The sequence below is a fragment of the Zingiber officinale genome, chromosome 6B (genome assembly GCF_018446385.1).
Source record: "Zingiber officinale cultivar Zhangliang chromosome 6B, Zo_v1.1, whole genome shotgun sequence".
Lineage (NCBI taxonomy): Eukaryota > Viridiplantae > Streptophyta > Magnoliopsida > Zingiberales > Zingiberaceae > Zingiber > Zingiber officinale.
The window spans coordinates 2,727,048-2,743,011 of NC_055996.1; positions in this window are offsets into that span (position 1 = coordinate 2,727,048).

Here is a 15,964-nt window from a genome sequence, read left to right on the forward strand (position 1 = left end):
GCGGCCGGATACTACTTGGAGAAGAAGAAGAAGAAGAAGAAGAAGGAGAGAAAGCTAGCATCTCTTGGAGCTTGGTTGGTGTTTTGTTCTTCATCCTTGGTTAAGCTTTTTGTGGCCGAACCTAGCTAGGAGGAGAAGAAGGTGGTTGGTGGTTTCTCATCTCGGAAGATCGTTGCCCACACAACGTCTGAGGTTAGAAGAGGAATACGGTAGAAGATCAAGAGGTCTTTCTAAAATGTATAACTAGTAATTTTTCTTTCCGCATCATACTAGTTATTTTTGGAAATAATACCAAATACAAGAGGCTTACGATTCTAGAATTTCGAATATGTTTTTCGATGTTGTGTTCTTTTGTTTTTTCTTTTCCTTGTGATTTGATTGTTCTTTTCGGTTAACCTAAAGTTATTTTAGGAAATTAAATATTAGCTTTCTATAAAAAGTTTTGTCTAGTCGGTGGTGGTTGCTCCCATATCCAAGAAGGTCATGTGCCTCGCCACGTCAGTACTGGGAACCGATTATGGAAATTAATATTTAATGGAATTAATAACTTAAGGTGATTTGGGTCGAACGTGTTAAGTTCCGCAGGAGATCCAAGTCAAAACCTAAAAGAACAAATAGATTAAGTTTTGGATCAAATGTGTTAAGTTCCGCAGGCGATCCAAAATTTAATTTAAAAGAACACATGGTAGCTAGGAAAAGGTTCAGACCTTTGTACAAAATTTTTGTACAGTGGAACCTCTAGGCTTTCCGAGTAGCAACCAACAATTGGTATCAGAGCTAGGCTTTTGACTCTGTGTATTTGGTATTAGTTTAATTATGCACATGTCATACATAATTTAGGCAGGTTAATAGTAGGATGTGCTAACTTTGTGGATGGAAGATCCAACTATTATGGCTTTTAGTTATTATGTGTGTGATTGGACCCTTGGACATGTCAAGGGCATTTATCTGTGTGTGCATGATTGTATTAAAATACAGCAGGTGCTGTATTTAGTTTTATTAGGATTTTATTTTTGATCTAGATACATGTACATTCCTTTTATGGAATATAGGATCAAAAATGTAAAATTCTATTTATGTCACGGATCGAATCTTACAAAGCGTGGAACATTCTAAGGACCAGAGGCGCAGCGGAACTAGGAGCAAGATGGATGCGACAGTTAGACCCGGTGGCGTTGGCCAAATATGGCAGCAGCTTGGGATGACAACACACGGAGGACAACTAGAGATAAAAGCCATAATAGTTGAAAATTAGATTTTCTATTTATTGCTTTTATATTGTGCTGTGTGTGCATGTTAGTTTACAAGTTTAGTAGGCTAGCATAGTTAAAATTCCTCACTTATAAATAACTAAGTGGGAGAGGGATTTTTAAGTAAATCCCATGGTCTCCATTACTGGTTTGTAAGTGATGCAAACAAGCTTGCGCGTTGGCTCTGAGTGCCTTCCTCCATAACGGATGAGCTTGTTTGTGGATCACTAGAACAGACTTCCATTTTTGGATGACTATAGGAAGTTAATTAAGAGCGTGTGATCTTCCCCAATGGAAGGGGCATAATCTTATTAATGGACTTAGTGTCAAGTAATGGTATACACTTAGACACATATAATAGTATCCTCCCCATCGGAGTCACTGCTATTATTTGTGTGACCAAATGATACCAACTATTAATTTTATTTGTCAAAAAGTTAGGTTGACAAGATAATAAAATTAATAGGTTAAAACCCTCCTTTTACAAATGTTGAATTTGTATACGTCCACACTAACGTGACATACAAAATTCACGTTGTTATGAGGTGTTGGTTAATTTAAAATAGTATTGTTTGAGGAATCAATATTATTCTAAATTTAGAGTTATGGCCAAAAGTTATTTGTGATTCTTAGGATGACTTTCAACCCACTGTCCATCATACTTCAACAAAATAGACTTACTGGACCTAATTACATAGATTGGAAAAGAAACCTAGACATTGTTCTTACTGCTGAAAGTTATAAATTTGTACTGACTGAGCAGTGCCTTGAAGCACCTACTGGTGAATCTACCCAAGAGGAGATTGAATATCATAGGAAATGGGTAAAAGTAGATGAGATGGCGCGGTGTTACATTTTGGCTTCATTGCAACATCAACATCAAGATTTACCAACAGCCTATGATATTATGAACAATCTCAAGGAACTCTTTGGTCATCAGGATAGGGCTTCTAGGCAAGAAGCCATGAGAAAGATAATGACAGCCACCATGCAAGAGGGTACTCCTGTAAGGGATCATATCCTAAAGATGATGGCTTATCTGAACGAGATACAGATCCTTGGAGGAGAAATTGATGGGGAAACCCAGATCGATATGATCCTCCAAACGCTACCTAGAAGTTTTGAGCAGTTCCGCCTGAACTATAATATGAATAAGAGGATTTATTCATTAGGGGAACTACTGACAGAACTTCAAGCGGCAGAAGGATTATTTCATCACAATTCTCAAATTCACTATGCTGAAAATGGTTCTACTTCTAAACCGAGAGGAAAGAAGAAGAAGAAACAAGCTGGCTCAGCAAAGAAAGTGAATAAATCTCAGAGTACAGGATTTAAAATTGGAGTGAAGAAGCCGAAGGGCAAGTGCTTCATCTGCAAGCAGTCAGGGCATTGGAAGGCGGACTGTCCTCGTAGGAATCAGAACAACAAAGGGGTTCCAGGAAACCCGACGACTAACTGAAGGAGAGATTACCGTCTACATGGGCAATGCTACTAAGGTGGCGGCTGTTGCAGTGGGAGACGTCTACTTATCTTTTAGTAGAAATAGAAATTTGGTTTTAAGAAATTATCTTTATGTACCCAGTTTTAGAAAGAATTTAATTTTAGTTTATAAACTGTTCTTAGATGGATATTCAGTTTCTTTCAGTAACGATGTAGTTATTAAAAGAAATAAAGTGATTATCTGTTCTGGTGCATTAGTTGGCAATTTGTATACTTTAAATCTAATTTCTTCCACAAAACAAAACATGAAAATTTATAACTCATCTTCTAACTCTAATAAGATAAAAGAACCTTCGGAAATGAACCAAACATATCTTTGGCATCTAAGACTTGGTCATATTAACTTAAGTAGGATTCAGAGGCTTATAGCCGATGGACTTTTGAGTTCATTAGAGTTGAAAAATTTTCCAACTTGTGAATCTTGCTTAGAAGTTAAAATGACCAAGAGACCGTTCAAGGCCAAGGGGTATAGAGCCAAAGAAGTGTTAGAATTGGTTCATTCTAATTTGTGTGGTCCTATGTCTGTCCAGGCAAGAGGTGGTTTTGAATATTTTATCTCTTTTATAGACGATTATTCAAGATACGGATACATTTACCTAATGCGCCGCAAGTCCGAGTGCTTTGATAAGTTCAAAGAATACAAGGCTGATGTGGAGAAACGACTAGGTAAAAGTATCAAGACACTACGATCTGATCGTGGTGGCGAATACCTCTTAGGAGAGTTTAGGAATTACTTATCAGAGGCCGGGATTCAATCCCAATTGTCTGCACCTGGAACACCCCAACAGAATAGTGTAGCAGAACGAAGGAACATGACTCTTATGGAGATGGTTAGATCGATGATGAGTTATTCAGAATTACCAAATTCGTTTTGAGGATACAACAGTATACGTTCTGAACTTAGTACCTTCTAAATCAGTTTCTTCTACTCCCATAGAATTGTGGAATGGGCGAAAACCCGTCTAAGACATATTTAGATGCAGGGTAGTCCGACATGTCAAACCGATCTTGATAAGTTAGAATCCGCATGTAAGTTCGCGTGTTTGTAGGATATCCCAAAGGAATGAAAGGTGGTTTATTTTATAGTCCTAAAGACCGAATGTCATTGTTAGCACCAATGCCCGCTTTTAGAAGAAGACTATATAATGGATCACAAGCCCGAGTAAAGTTGTTTTAGAAGAACTTAGAGAGGACACGTCTACTTCAGTACCAACAGTACAAGATGAAGTACCACAAGAGACTGCAACACGTGTCACACATGATACACAACCACAGACAGTGCCTCGTCGTAGTGGGAGGGTTGTAAGGCAGCCTGAAAGATCATGTTTTTGGGAGAGTCTTCGAACTTGATCCCAGGTAAACATGAACCTGATCCACGAACATATGACGAAGCACTTCAAGATATAGATGCAGCATCTTGGCAAAAGGCAATGAATTCTGAAATAGAGTCTATGTACTCTAATAAGGTCTAGGAGCTTGTAGAACCACCTGATGGTGTAAAAGCCGTTGGATGCAAGTGGATCTACAAAAGGAAAAGAGGGATAGACGGGAAGGTAGAAACCTTCAAAGCTAGGCTTGGTGCGAAAGGGTACACTCAGAAAGAGGGAATCGATTATGAGGAAACCTTTTCACCGGTAGCCATGCTTAAGTCTATCCGGATACTCTTATCCATTGCTGCTTATATGGATTATGAGATTTGGCAAATGGATATCAAGACAGCTTTCCTTAATGGAAGTCTTGAAGAGAACATCCATATGAAGCAACCAGAAGGGTTCATTGAAAAAGACAAAGAGCATCTAGTGTGCAAGCTCAATCGGTCCATTTATGGACTGAAGCAAGCTTCAAGGTCTTGGAACATCCGGTTTAATGAAGTAATCCAGTCGTATGGATTTATTCAGTGTCCGGATGAGTCTTGTGTATACAAGAAGTGTAACGGAAACGTGGTGGTATTTCTTGTACTATACGTAGATGATATTTTGTTAATTGGCAACAATGTCAAGGTATTATCAGACGTAAGGGTATGGTTGTCCAAACAATTTGATATGAAGGACTTAGGAGAGTGTGCACACATTCTTGGGATCAAAGTGATAAGGGATCGCAAGAAAAGAATGTTGTGTCTGTCCCAAGCTTCATATATAGATACAATCCTTGCTCGTTTTAGTATGCAGGATTCCAAGAAAGGTTTCTTACCTTTTAGGCATGGAATAGCTCTATCTAAAGAGATGTCTCCGAAGACATCAAAGGAGATAGAAGACATGAAAGCAGTTCCTTATGCTTCGGCTGTAGGAAGCCTTATGTATGCAATGCTATGTACGAGACCTGATATTTGTTTTGCCGTGGGCATGGTCAGCATATCGAGTAACCTGGACAAGGACATTGGACTGCGGTAAAGCATATATTAAAGTACACGAGAAGGACTAGAGATTATATGCTAATTTACCAAGCAGACGATTTGCTCCTTGTCATGGATTTTGATTTCCAATCGATAGGGACAATAGTAAGTCTACATCAGGCTATGTGTTTACTTTAGGAGGTGGAGCCATTTCATGGAGGAGTGTTAAGCAGAAATGTGTATCGGACTCAACCATGGAAGCTGAATATGTAGCAGCCTCTGAGGCAGCTAAAGAAGCAGTATGGCTCAGGAATTTTCTAATGGACTTAGATGCGATTCTGGTTTGCCCAAAATTATCACAATTTATTGTGATAATAGCATTACAAACTCGAAGGAACCACAAGCTCATAAGGCAAGTAAACATATAGCGCAAGTACCACCGATACGAGATATCGTAAGCGAGGAGAAGTTGTCATCGCCAAGATTGCATCATAGATAACTGCGATCCTTTCACTAAGGCCCTTCCAAAGCTTTTGATCGGCATGTGGAGGAATGGGAATCAGATGTATGGTAGAAGATATGACAGATTAGTCATTAGTATAAGTGGGAGATTGTTGAGTGTATACTGAAAGCCTAAGCTTTTGTAAACATTTATTTTGGATAAAGAATCACATTTGGTCAAATTGTCTACATTTAGTTGTAGTTGTTCAATTAATTTATATTGTAGATAACATAGTATGTGGTGCCACATACAGAAGATGATGTTATCAGTATCTTATAAATTATAAACAATAGCTCACGACCAAAATGGAAAGGAACAAACCATTAGAAGGTCGTAGTGTAATTAGGTATTAGTTTATCTTGACTATATAATTACACTAGTACACTCAGAGTGTATTGAGTAGGACCATTTGAGGTCGTTTCTTTTATACTGACTTTATAAAGGAACAAAGACCTCAGTTATTATGGAAGTGTGTGCTCTTAATCCTAATATAATAACAAGCACATATATTTGATATTTATTTCTTTAATTTATCAATTGGTGAGATTTAGTTCGATGAATCAATAAACCCGATAAGTTGAGAAATGGTATCACTTATAGTGTGTGTTGTTGATTATAGAAGGAAACTGTGTCCTAGAGATACTAGGTTGATAATGTCCTCAAGAGGAGCTCATAAGGATTGTCATGTTAAACCCTGCAGGTGGACTTAGTCCGACATGATGATAAGGTTGAGTGGTACTACTCTTGGACTAAGATATTAATTAAATGAGTTGTCAGTAACTCACTTAATTAGTGAACATTCGATATCTTAAACATGGGGAGACTAACACACTCATAATAAGAAGGAGCCCAAAAATGTAATTTGGGATTGGTGCGGTAGTTCAATAATAGTTCTCTAGTGGAATGAATTATTATTGATAAAATTAAGTTGTGTGTTCGGGGCGAACACGGGATGCTTAATTTTAACGGGAGACCAAAACCAATTCCTCCTCTCGGTCCCTATCGCAACCTCTTATTTATAGAGTATTATACCCACCTATACTCACCTTCTATACCCACCAATAGGGGGTCGGCCAAGCTAGCTTGGGAACCAAGCTAGGGCCGACCTAGGTATAAATTGGGGTGGCCGACCCTAGCTTGAACCCAAGCTAGTGGGGGCCGACCAAATTAAATTAAAAAAGAATTTTAATTTTAATTTTTATTATGTGGAAGAAATAATTTATTAAAGAGAATTAAAATTAAAATATCTCTCTTGTAAAAGATCTATAAAAGATTAAAGAAAGAGATTAGATCTCTTTCCTTATTTGTAGATTAGTGAGATATTTTATTTTCTCTTTAAAATTATCCACATGTTGATAAAATTAAAATTATAGAAATTTCTTTTTATCAACCATGAAGAGATTTTTAAAGAGAAATTCTAATTTTAAAATTTCCGGAAACAAATTAGGAAGTTTTAATTCTTGATTAAAACTTGTCTAATTTATCTCTTTTAATGTGGCCGACCATTAGAGATTAATTAGGGAAATTTTATTTTATTTTTCTCAATTAAATCATGTCAAGGGAATTAAGAAAATTTTATTGTAATTAAATTTCCTAATTTGCCTAGGCCAAGAAATATAAAAGAAGGGGTGAGAGTGCCTTCATGAGACAACCTCTATTATTTCTCTCGCTCTTTTATTCCTTGGAGTGGCCGACCATTCCTTCCTCTCTCCCTCTTTGTGGTGGCCGAAACTCTCAAAGGCTTGGAGCTCTTGTAGCGGCCGGATACTACTTGGAGAAGAAGAAGAAGAAGAAGGAGAGAAAGCTAGGATCTCTTGGAGCTTGGTTGCTGTTTTGTTCTTCATCCTTGGTTAAGCTTTTTGTGGCCGCACCTAGCTAGGAGGAGAAGAAGGTGGTTGGTGGTTTCTCATCTCGGAAGATCGTTGCCCACACAACGTCCGAGGTTAGAAGAGGAATACGGTAGAAGATCAAGAGGTCTTTCTAAAAGGTATAACTAGTAATTTTTCTTTCCGCATCATACTAGTTATTTTTGGAAATAATACCAAATACAAGAGGCTTACGATTCTAGAATTTCGAATATGTTTTTCGATGTTGTGTTCTTTTGTTTTTTCTTTTCCTTGTGATTTGATTGTTCTTTTCGGTTAACCTAAAGTTATTTTAGGAAATTAAATATTAGATTTCTATAAAAGGTTTTGTCTAGTCGGTGGTGGTTGCTCCCATATCCAAGAAGGTCATGTGCCTCGCCACGTCAGTACTGGGAACCGATTATGGAAATTAATATTTAATGGAATTAATAACTTAAGGTGATTTGGGTCGAACGTGTTAAGTTCCGCAGGAGATCCAAGTCAAAACCTAAAAGAACAAATAGATTAAGTTTTGGATCAAACGTGTTAAGTTCCGCAGGCGATCCAAAATTTAATTTAAAAGAACACATGGTAGCTAGGAAAATGTTCAGACCTTTGTACAAAATTTTTGTACAGTGGAACCTCTAGGCTTTTCGAGTAGCAACCAACAGGAGTAAGCTCACTTATAACTCGGTCGAACAAAGCGAGAATCTAGGCAAGCATTAGAGCAAACTCGCTTATAACTTGGTCAAACGGTGTGAGAGTCTGGGACATAGGCGCAAGAGCATACTCGCTTATAATCTGGTTAACGACACGATAGTCTGGGATATAGAAGCGAGAGTATGCTCGCTTATAACTTGGTCGAACGATGCGAGAATTTGGGACATTGGTGCAAGAGCATGCTCACTTATAACTCGACCAAGCGACACGAGAGTCTGGGATATAAGCATGAGAGCAATCTCACTTATAACTCAATTGAGTGACACGAGAGTCTTGGACATAGGAATGAGAATATGCTCGCTTATAACTCAATTGAACGACATGAGAGTCTGGGGCATATGCATGAGAGCATGCTCGTTTATAACTCAATCGAGTGACACAAGAGTCTATGACGTAGGTGCAAGAGCAAACTCGCTTATAACTTGGTCTAGCGGCATGAGAGTCTGGAATATAAGCATGAGAGTATACTTACTTATAACTCGATCGAGCGACACGAGAGTCTGGGACAGGCACGAGAGCAATCTCACTTATAACTCAACCGAGTGGCTCATGAGTCTGTGACTTGGGTCCGAGAGCATTCTCGCTTATTACTCGGTTAAATGACATAAGAGTCTGGAACATAGACACAAGAGCAAGCTCTCTTATAACTCGACTGAGCAGCACGAGAGTCTGGAACATGTGTGAGAGCAAGCATACTTATAGCTCGACTAAGAGGCTCAAGAGTCTGGGACTTGGGTGCGAGAGTATACTCACTTATAACTCGGCCGAATTGTGTGAAAGTTTGAGATATGGTATGAGAGTAAGCTTGCTTATAATTCGGCTGAATGACGCAAGCATATGGGACACGCGCGAGAGCAGGCTCACTTATAACTCAGTTGAATGACATGAGAGGCTGGAATTCAACCTTGGAGATTGGAGGCACGACGCATAACCTGAATACCTTAGAGCTTGGAGGAATGATGTATGACCTGAATGTATTGGAGCTTGGAGGCATGATGTATGACCAGAATACCTTGGAGCTTGGAGGCAAGGTGTATGACCTGAATGCCTTAGAGCTTGGAGGCACGATGTATGATCTAAATGCCTTGGAGCTTGAAGGTACGGTGTATGACCCGAATGCCTTGGAGTTTGGAGGCACGATGTATGACTTGAATGCCTTGAAATGTGAAGGTATGGTGTATGACCTAAATGTTAGTTAGAGCCCTAGAGCCAATCATTTGATGATTGTATGGACTCATGTATATCATATTCTTGTATATTAATAAAGGCATTTGCTTGGTTATTATACTTATTTATATTAGTGCCAAATAGACTAAGTATAATAGCGTCCTTGAGTAGAAGGTTCTTACCTATATCAATCGATTGGTTGAATCGATAGTGAGATGATATAGGGAACACTACTCTAAATCATTCCTAGTCGAGTATTAACATTCAGGGACAATGTTAATACAATAAGACTAGCATGTAGGTTAGCTCGATGACTTGATCTCACAAGTCATGGATATAGAGATATCAAGCTGACACATGGGTATGCATTAGAGAATGTATACTGAATGACCCGCCATGAGAAAGTATCATGGATCGTTATATGAGTGTCATATACTTTCTCATGTGGCTATTAGTATGACTATTAGTCCTTAGACCTGAAGTCACCATGGATCCCTACATAAGGAGTTATGTACTTTGGTTTCGTCAAACGTCACCCGTAACTGGGTGGACTATAAAGGCGATTACTGGGTATATAACGAATTATGTAGAGGGATGTGAGTGATGTAGATGGGATCTATCCCTCCCATATGACGGGAGCGACATCGGTATTCTTGATAGAGTGAGACCACTAAGTGCATGGCCATGCCCAAATGAGTCAACATTAGATGTTGAGCTCATTTGATCGAGTGAGTCTACTTGGAGTTCAAGATTTAGATTGATTAGAGGATGACACGGTCTATGCCTCACATTGATCAATCTAGATGTCTAGGATAGAAGGACAATGTCATATATTTTATGAGGAGTCACAATTGGTAGTCACAAGGTGATGTCGGATCTCGACATTCTTGTAACTTGGGTAGTAATGATGTGTTGCTAGATACCGCTCATTACTTATGCTCCTAAATGGGTTTAGGGCATTGCCAACGTTACAAGAACCTATAGGGTCACACACTAAGGACAATTAGATGGAGATTTGGTTCATATGATGAACCAAGAGGATTAGATTCATTTGATGAATCATATTGGATTAAGAGTAATCCAAATTGGGCTAATTGAGTTGGACTCAAGTTGATTCATGTATTTAATGAGTCTAATTTAGATTATGACTCATTAAATCAACTTAATTTAATGAATTAGATTCATTATATTAAGTTGGCTTGAATCATATGGTTGGATTAGATCAACCATGAGAGAGATTTGATCAAGTTTGACTTGATTTGAGAGGAAGAGAAAAAGTCATGTTTGACTTGACTTTTTGCCACATCACTAGTGAGTTGGCAAGATGTGGACCAATAGAATTGCTCCACATCATCAATGTGTGCCACCTCATGGAGGTTACAAGCCTCCATAGCATTTAATATGGCCGGCCCACATTAAATGAGGAGGTTACACTTGTTGCCATGTCATTTAGTGAGGTGGCAAGATGTGGACCAATAGTGTTGATCCACATCATCCTAGAGTGCCACCTCATGGGGGTTACAACTCTTAATGGTCTCCACATTATTTGGAATTAATGTGGAGAGTTACACCTCCAAGATGTGGCCGGCCACTCTAGTGGGGAAAAAAATATTCATTTTTCATTCAAGTGTGATTAAGTCATCTTCTTCCTCTAGAGCTCTCTCTTCTCCCTCTCCTCCTCTCTTGGCCGAACCACATAGGTGCTAGCACACCTTGGTTTTTGGTCACCTCCATCTAGTGTATCCGTGTGGATACTTCTAGAGGACCGTACGCTTGACGGTCTTGAGATCCGGCACCATTTGGGCGAGCGGGATTCGCGTGGGGCGCGCATCAAGGGTAATGATCTTAACTTTAGTGTAGATCTAAAGTTTTTACAAACTCGTACAAGAAAAAGGTTTTTCGAAAAATTTTGTTTACGAATCTTTGCACGAGATCCATGGCTTTGGGTGACTCGGGGTTTCCGCGACGCGAAAAAACCCAACAGTGGTATCAGAGCCACGTGCAAAGACTTGTACGAGTTCATTTGTATTTTTATGAAAAATATACCTTCTGTGATTTTCTGTAAAAATTGAGTTTTTATGAGTAATTTTTCCGTAGAAGCGAAGCACAAGTGTCTCGACACTTGTAGGCTTCGGCTACCGGAAAGTTTTCTTTTAAACGGCTTCGTTTTGCCCCAAATTCGTTTGGGACAGCGGGGTCGGGTGCCATTAGATCGCAAAGGAGCAACTCACGATGGCTAGATCATGGGTAGGGGCATTGCCCCTAACCCCGCAAGGGAATTTTCTCCGCGATTGCACCCGAAATCGCTAAAAACGAACCCGCCGGGAAGATTTTTCCGAAACGGCAATGTCTCGACCCAAATTGTTTTGGGACAGCGGGTTTAGGCGCTGTTGGATCGCAAAGGAACCCTCGCGATGGTTAGATCGCGGGTAGGGGCGCTGCCCCTGGGCCCCGCAAGGGGATCCGTTCCGCGATTGCGCCCGAAACCGCTAAACGGGACCGCCGGGAAATTTTACTTATAAAAATTGTAAAAAATTATTTTTAAAATTACAGAAAAATTATAAAAATATATAATTTTGAATTATATATTAATTTGTGATAGTCATGGCCCAAAATACCCAATAAGATTGGATTTGTGTTGTAATTCATAATACGGTCTGCGTGCCGTCATATGATTGTGTGTGCTGTATTTTTATTTTTTTCCACACGGCCTGCGCGTCGTGCCTTTCTCTTATTCTGGTTGTAAATCAGATTTAGACTCGAATGTAACTTGAGTTTCAAATTATAATGTACAAATTGGAGCGGTGAAGGGTCCACACGAGACGGAGTTCCGAGGCGGGCACGAGCAACACAAGGTGGTCAAAGGGAGGAGCTTGGAGAAGCTGTTGACCCTAGGTTGACCAATCGATCTTCTCATTGGCTTGAGAAGATCGTAGTAGGGCCATGACTAAATCACAAATAGATTAATTAATTAATTGTTATGTATCTGATGCATGTTTAATAATTAATTAATTAATTAGTGCCTTAACGATTAGATTAGATCTAAGTCGTGCACATGATGCACCCTTGCGATTAGATTAGATCTAAGTCATGCACAAGATGCATCCTTCTCGATTAGATTAGATCTAGATCGAACCAACTCTAAATGCCTAACCGTGCCGTGATACCTATCACTACCTCGATCACATGTATTGTTGAATCTGCCAAAGCAGAGCAATACATATTATCTTGGTAGGGTACGGAGGGACAATCTTGGTCCCGCCTATCAACGCATGGGTGAATACTGTAACGACCCAACTCCTGGGTACTAGGCTGTGAGCTGGATCGCTACATTATTTATTGAAACTACTGTGTCGTACTGTGCGGAAAACTGGGTAAAATAAAATTTCACTAACTGACTCTGTTAATCTGACAACTGATGCACCCATGCTGTTATAAGGAAGGATTCAAGACCCTTTCCCGTTGGTGTACATGTGCTAAGGAGGATTCTTGACCTCCCATCTGAGCTAGGAACTCAAACTAACTTCCCAGCTAGCTGCTGATCGATCCACGGATCGATCAAACTTACTACGATTCTATGCCCTGGTGGATCGGTCTGCGGACCGATTCAGCAGAGGCTGGATCGGTCGGAAAGACCGATCCAGGTGTGTCTGGATCGGTCTGCGGACCGATCCAGGCACCTGGAGACGCTGGGATGCCCTCTGTTCGATGCTGGATCGGTCGGCTGACCGATCCAGGCACCTGGAAATCTCCTCCGAGGCTACTGTATCGAGCTGGATCGGTCGGCTGACCGATCCAGGAGGATACAGTAGCATACTGTATCTCGCTGGATCGGTCGGCTGACCGATCCAGTGGAACAGCTCAGACCCTGATCGGTCTGGGGACCGATCAGTGTCTGATTTCACTCGAGAGTTCTGATTTCAGCACTTTGGCGTGCCAAAACATCACACAACAGTTCTAAAACAATGGAGATACATTCTAGCATATAAGTACTAATGTTCCAAATGTGATAAGCTAAACAAGACATAGTTACTAAGCTAGAACAATTAGTAACAAGACTAAGTATGAAACTAGACATGTTAAGTGCTAAAACTGAAATAAAAGCGTATAGATCCCAAGGATCTTTATTCCAGACCCCTTGCACACACACATCATCGTAGCATCGCCCTCCAGCCTCCGCTAATCCACTTTTCTTTTATCGGTATCTGCAGTATAAGAAAAGTAGTATCTGTAAGCCAATAAGCTTAGTAAGAAACCATCTACCTCACAAAAGCATGCATACGATGCAAATATGATTTTAAATCATGCTGTTTGAAAAATATACTGAATATGCAAGCATGGCATGGCATGGTATCACACAGAGCATGGCATAACATATAAACTGAACATGCTTTAAACTGATCTTGGCATACTTATAAACTGAGCATGAAACTGAACTAGTCAAGTATATATCTAAATCTGTACACGAACTCAAATCATGTAAACTGAACCTGAACTGAACTGAAAGCTAAATTAGTGTTCTCATCACTGGTTTCAAATTTGAAAACTATACATATAATAGATGAAAATACTAAACATGCTGTTGGGCCCTGGCAACTGTACTTACTGTGCGCGCATCCCTACGAGACCCGGGATTGCAAGTTCCGAATCCAGCAGGGTTACTAGGTTATCTAAACCTAGGGACGACTGTGGGAGTCCAGCCCATGGATATCTGATCCAAGTACAGTGCCAACGTTTTATTTACTTTGCTGTTCTAGGTTATCTGAACCTAGAGCTAGGTTATCTGAACCTAGAGGCTACTGTGGGAGCCTACCCAATGGATATCTGATCCATATAGCTGTGATAACTGATAAATAACTGAATAAAAATGTTTCTAATATATTTTACATGCTGTTAGGACGCCTATTGGTGCATCCTTCTGAACTGGGCATTCTACCGAATGCTTGGTGTGCACTAAAAGCACACCCTAAAACTGAAAACTGTAAAATTACCGAACTAACGCCAAAACTAACAAGCGAGAGCAATTATACTGCAGGTGAGGGGTTTCTTACCTCAATCGTAAGGTTTTCTTACGATTCTATTCCCTAGGTTTTTCGGAAAACTGCTCCGTTCGACGAACCGCTTACGTCCTCGCGTTCCTCTCGCGGAGAAGAACCTTTTTCGTGTTGGAGTCGTCGCCGGAAGATGTTCCCTTGACCCTTAGCTTGGTGTGCCGTGCGTGAGGAAGAGGGGAAGAAGAAAAGGTGTGGCGGTTTTAGGTTTCGGGTGAGGAAAAGCTACGGTGGAAAATAATCTAAACTTCTCACTTAAATCCTTATTTATATTTACTAATTAATTCATCCAAAATCAATTATAAATATAATTGATTCCCTCCTCTTTCAGCACGGCCTTGCTGGGTTCACCGGTTACTAGCATTATCCCTTACACCATAGGTCTCGGGTTCGATTCCCGCCTAAGCTATTTTGGGGTTCTAATTATTTTTGCTACTTCCGCTACTCGGAAAATTCCGGAAAAATATCTAAAAACTCCAGAAAAATCATAGAATAATTCTAAAATAAATTCGGGAATTTTTCGGGCTTTACAATCCCCCATACCTTATAAAAAGTTCATCCCCGAACTTAAAACAATTCTGGGTCCTTCTGTCTCATGCTGGCCTCTGTCTCCCAAGTCGCCTCTGCTACTGTGTGATTTTGCCAACTGACTTTGACTAATGGTACTTCTTTGTTCGTAATTTCTTTACTGCTCGGTCTATTATCTGAATAGACCGACTGTCATAGCTGAGATCATCACGGACCTGTACCAACTGGGGCTCAATCACCTGGGTGACGTCTGGAATATGCTTCTTCAGCATGGAGACATGAAATACGTTGTGGACAGCTGACATCTCCTGAGGTAACTCTAGCTCATATGCTACCTTGCCCACTCTCTTCGTGATAAGGTATGGTCCCACATATCTGGGAGCTAGCTTGCCCTTCTTCCCAAAACGCATGACTCCCCTCATGGGAGCTACTCTGAGGAAAACTGTATCCCCAACTGAAAACTCTAGGGGTCTGCGTCGTGTATCGGCATAGCTCTTCTGACGGCTCTGTGCTGTCTCTATCCTCTGGCGAATCTGCTGTATGGCTGCTGTGGTATCTGCTACTAGATCTGTCTGAAGCTCTAGTTCCTTCTGTTCACCACTCTCATACCAGCAGATTGGTGATCTGCACCTCCGCCCATAGAGTGCCTCATAAGGTGCCATGCCGATAGTGGCTCGATAACTGTTGTTGTATGCAAATTCTGCTAGACTCGGATATTTGCACCAACTTCCTTGAAATCTAGGGCACAAGCCCGAGCATATCTTCGAGTACTGATTTACTCGCCCGTCCGACCATCCGTCGAGGATGGAAAGGTGAATTTTAACCGGTGCCCATAGTCGATCGTACACACTTCCGGAAGTGTGATGTAAATCTCTGTCTCTCGATATAATGGTTCGTGGGACTCCATGCAGCTGACTATCTCCTTGAGATACAACTGAGCTAGCTGCTCCATGGAATAGGATATTCGATAGCTAAGAAGTGGGCCGATTTAGTCAACCCGTCGACTATTACCCGATAGCATCAAAACCATTCGTGGTTCGGGTAATCCCACTATGAAGTCCATAGAGATA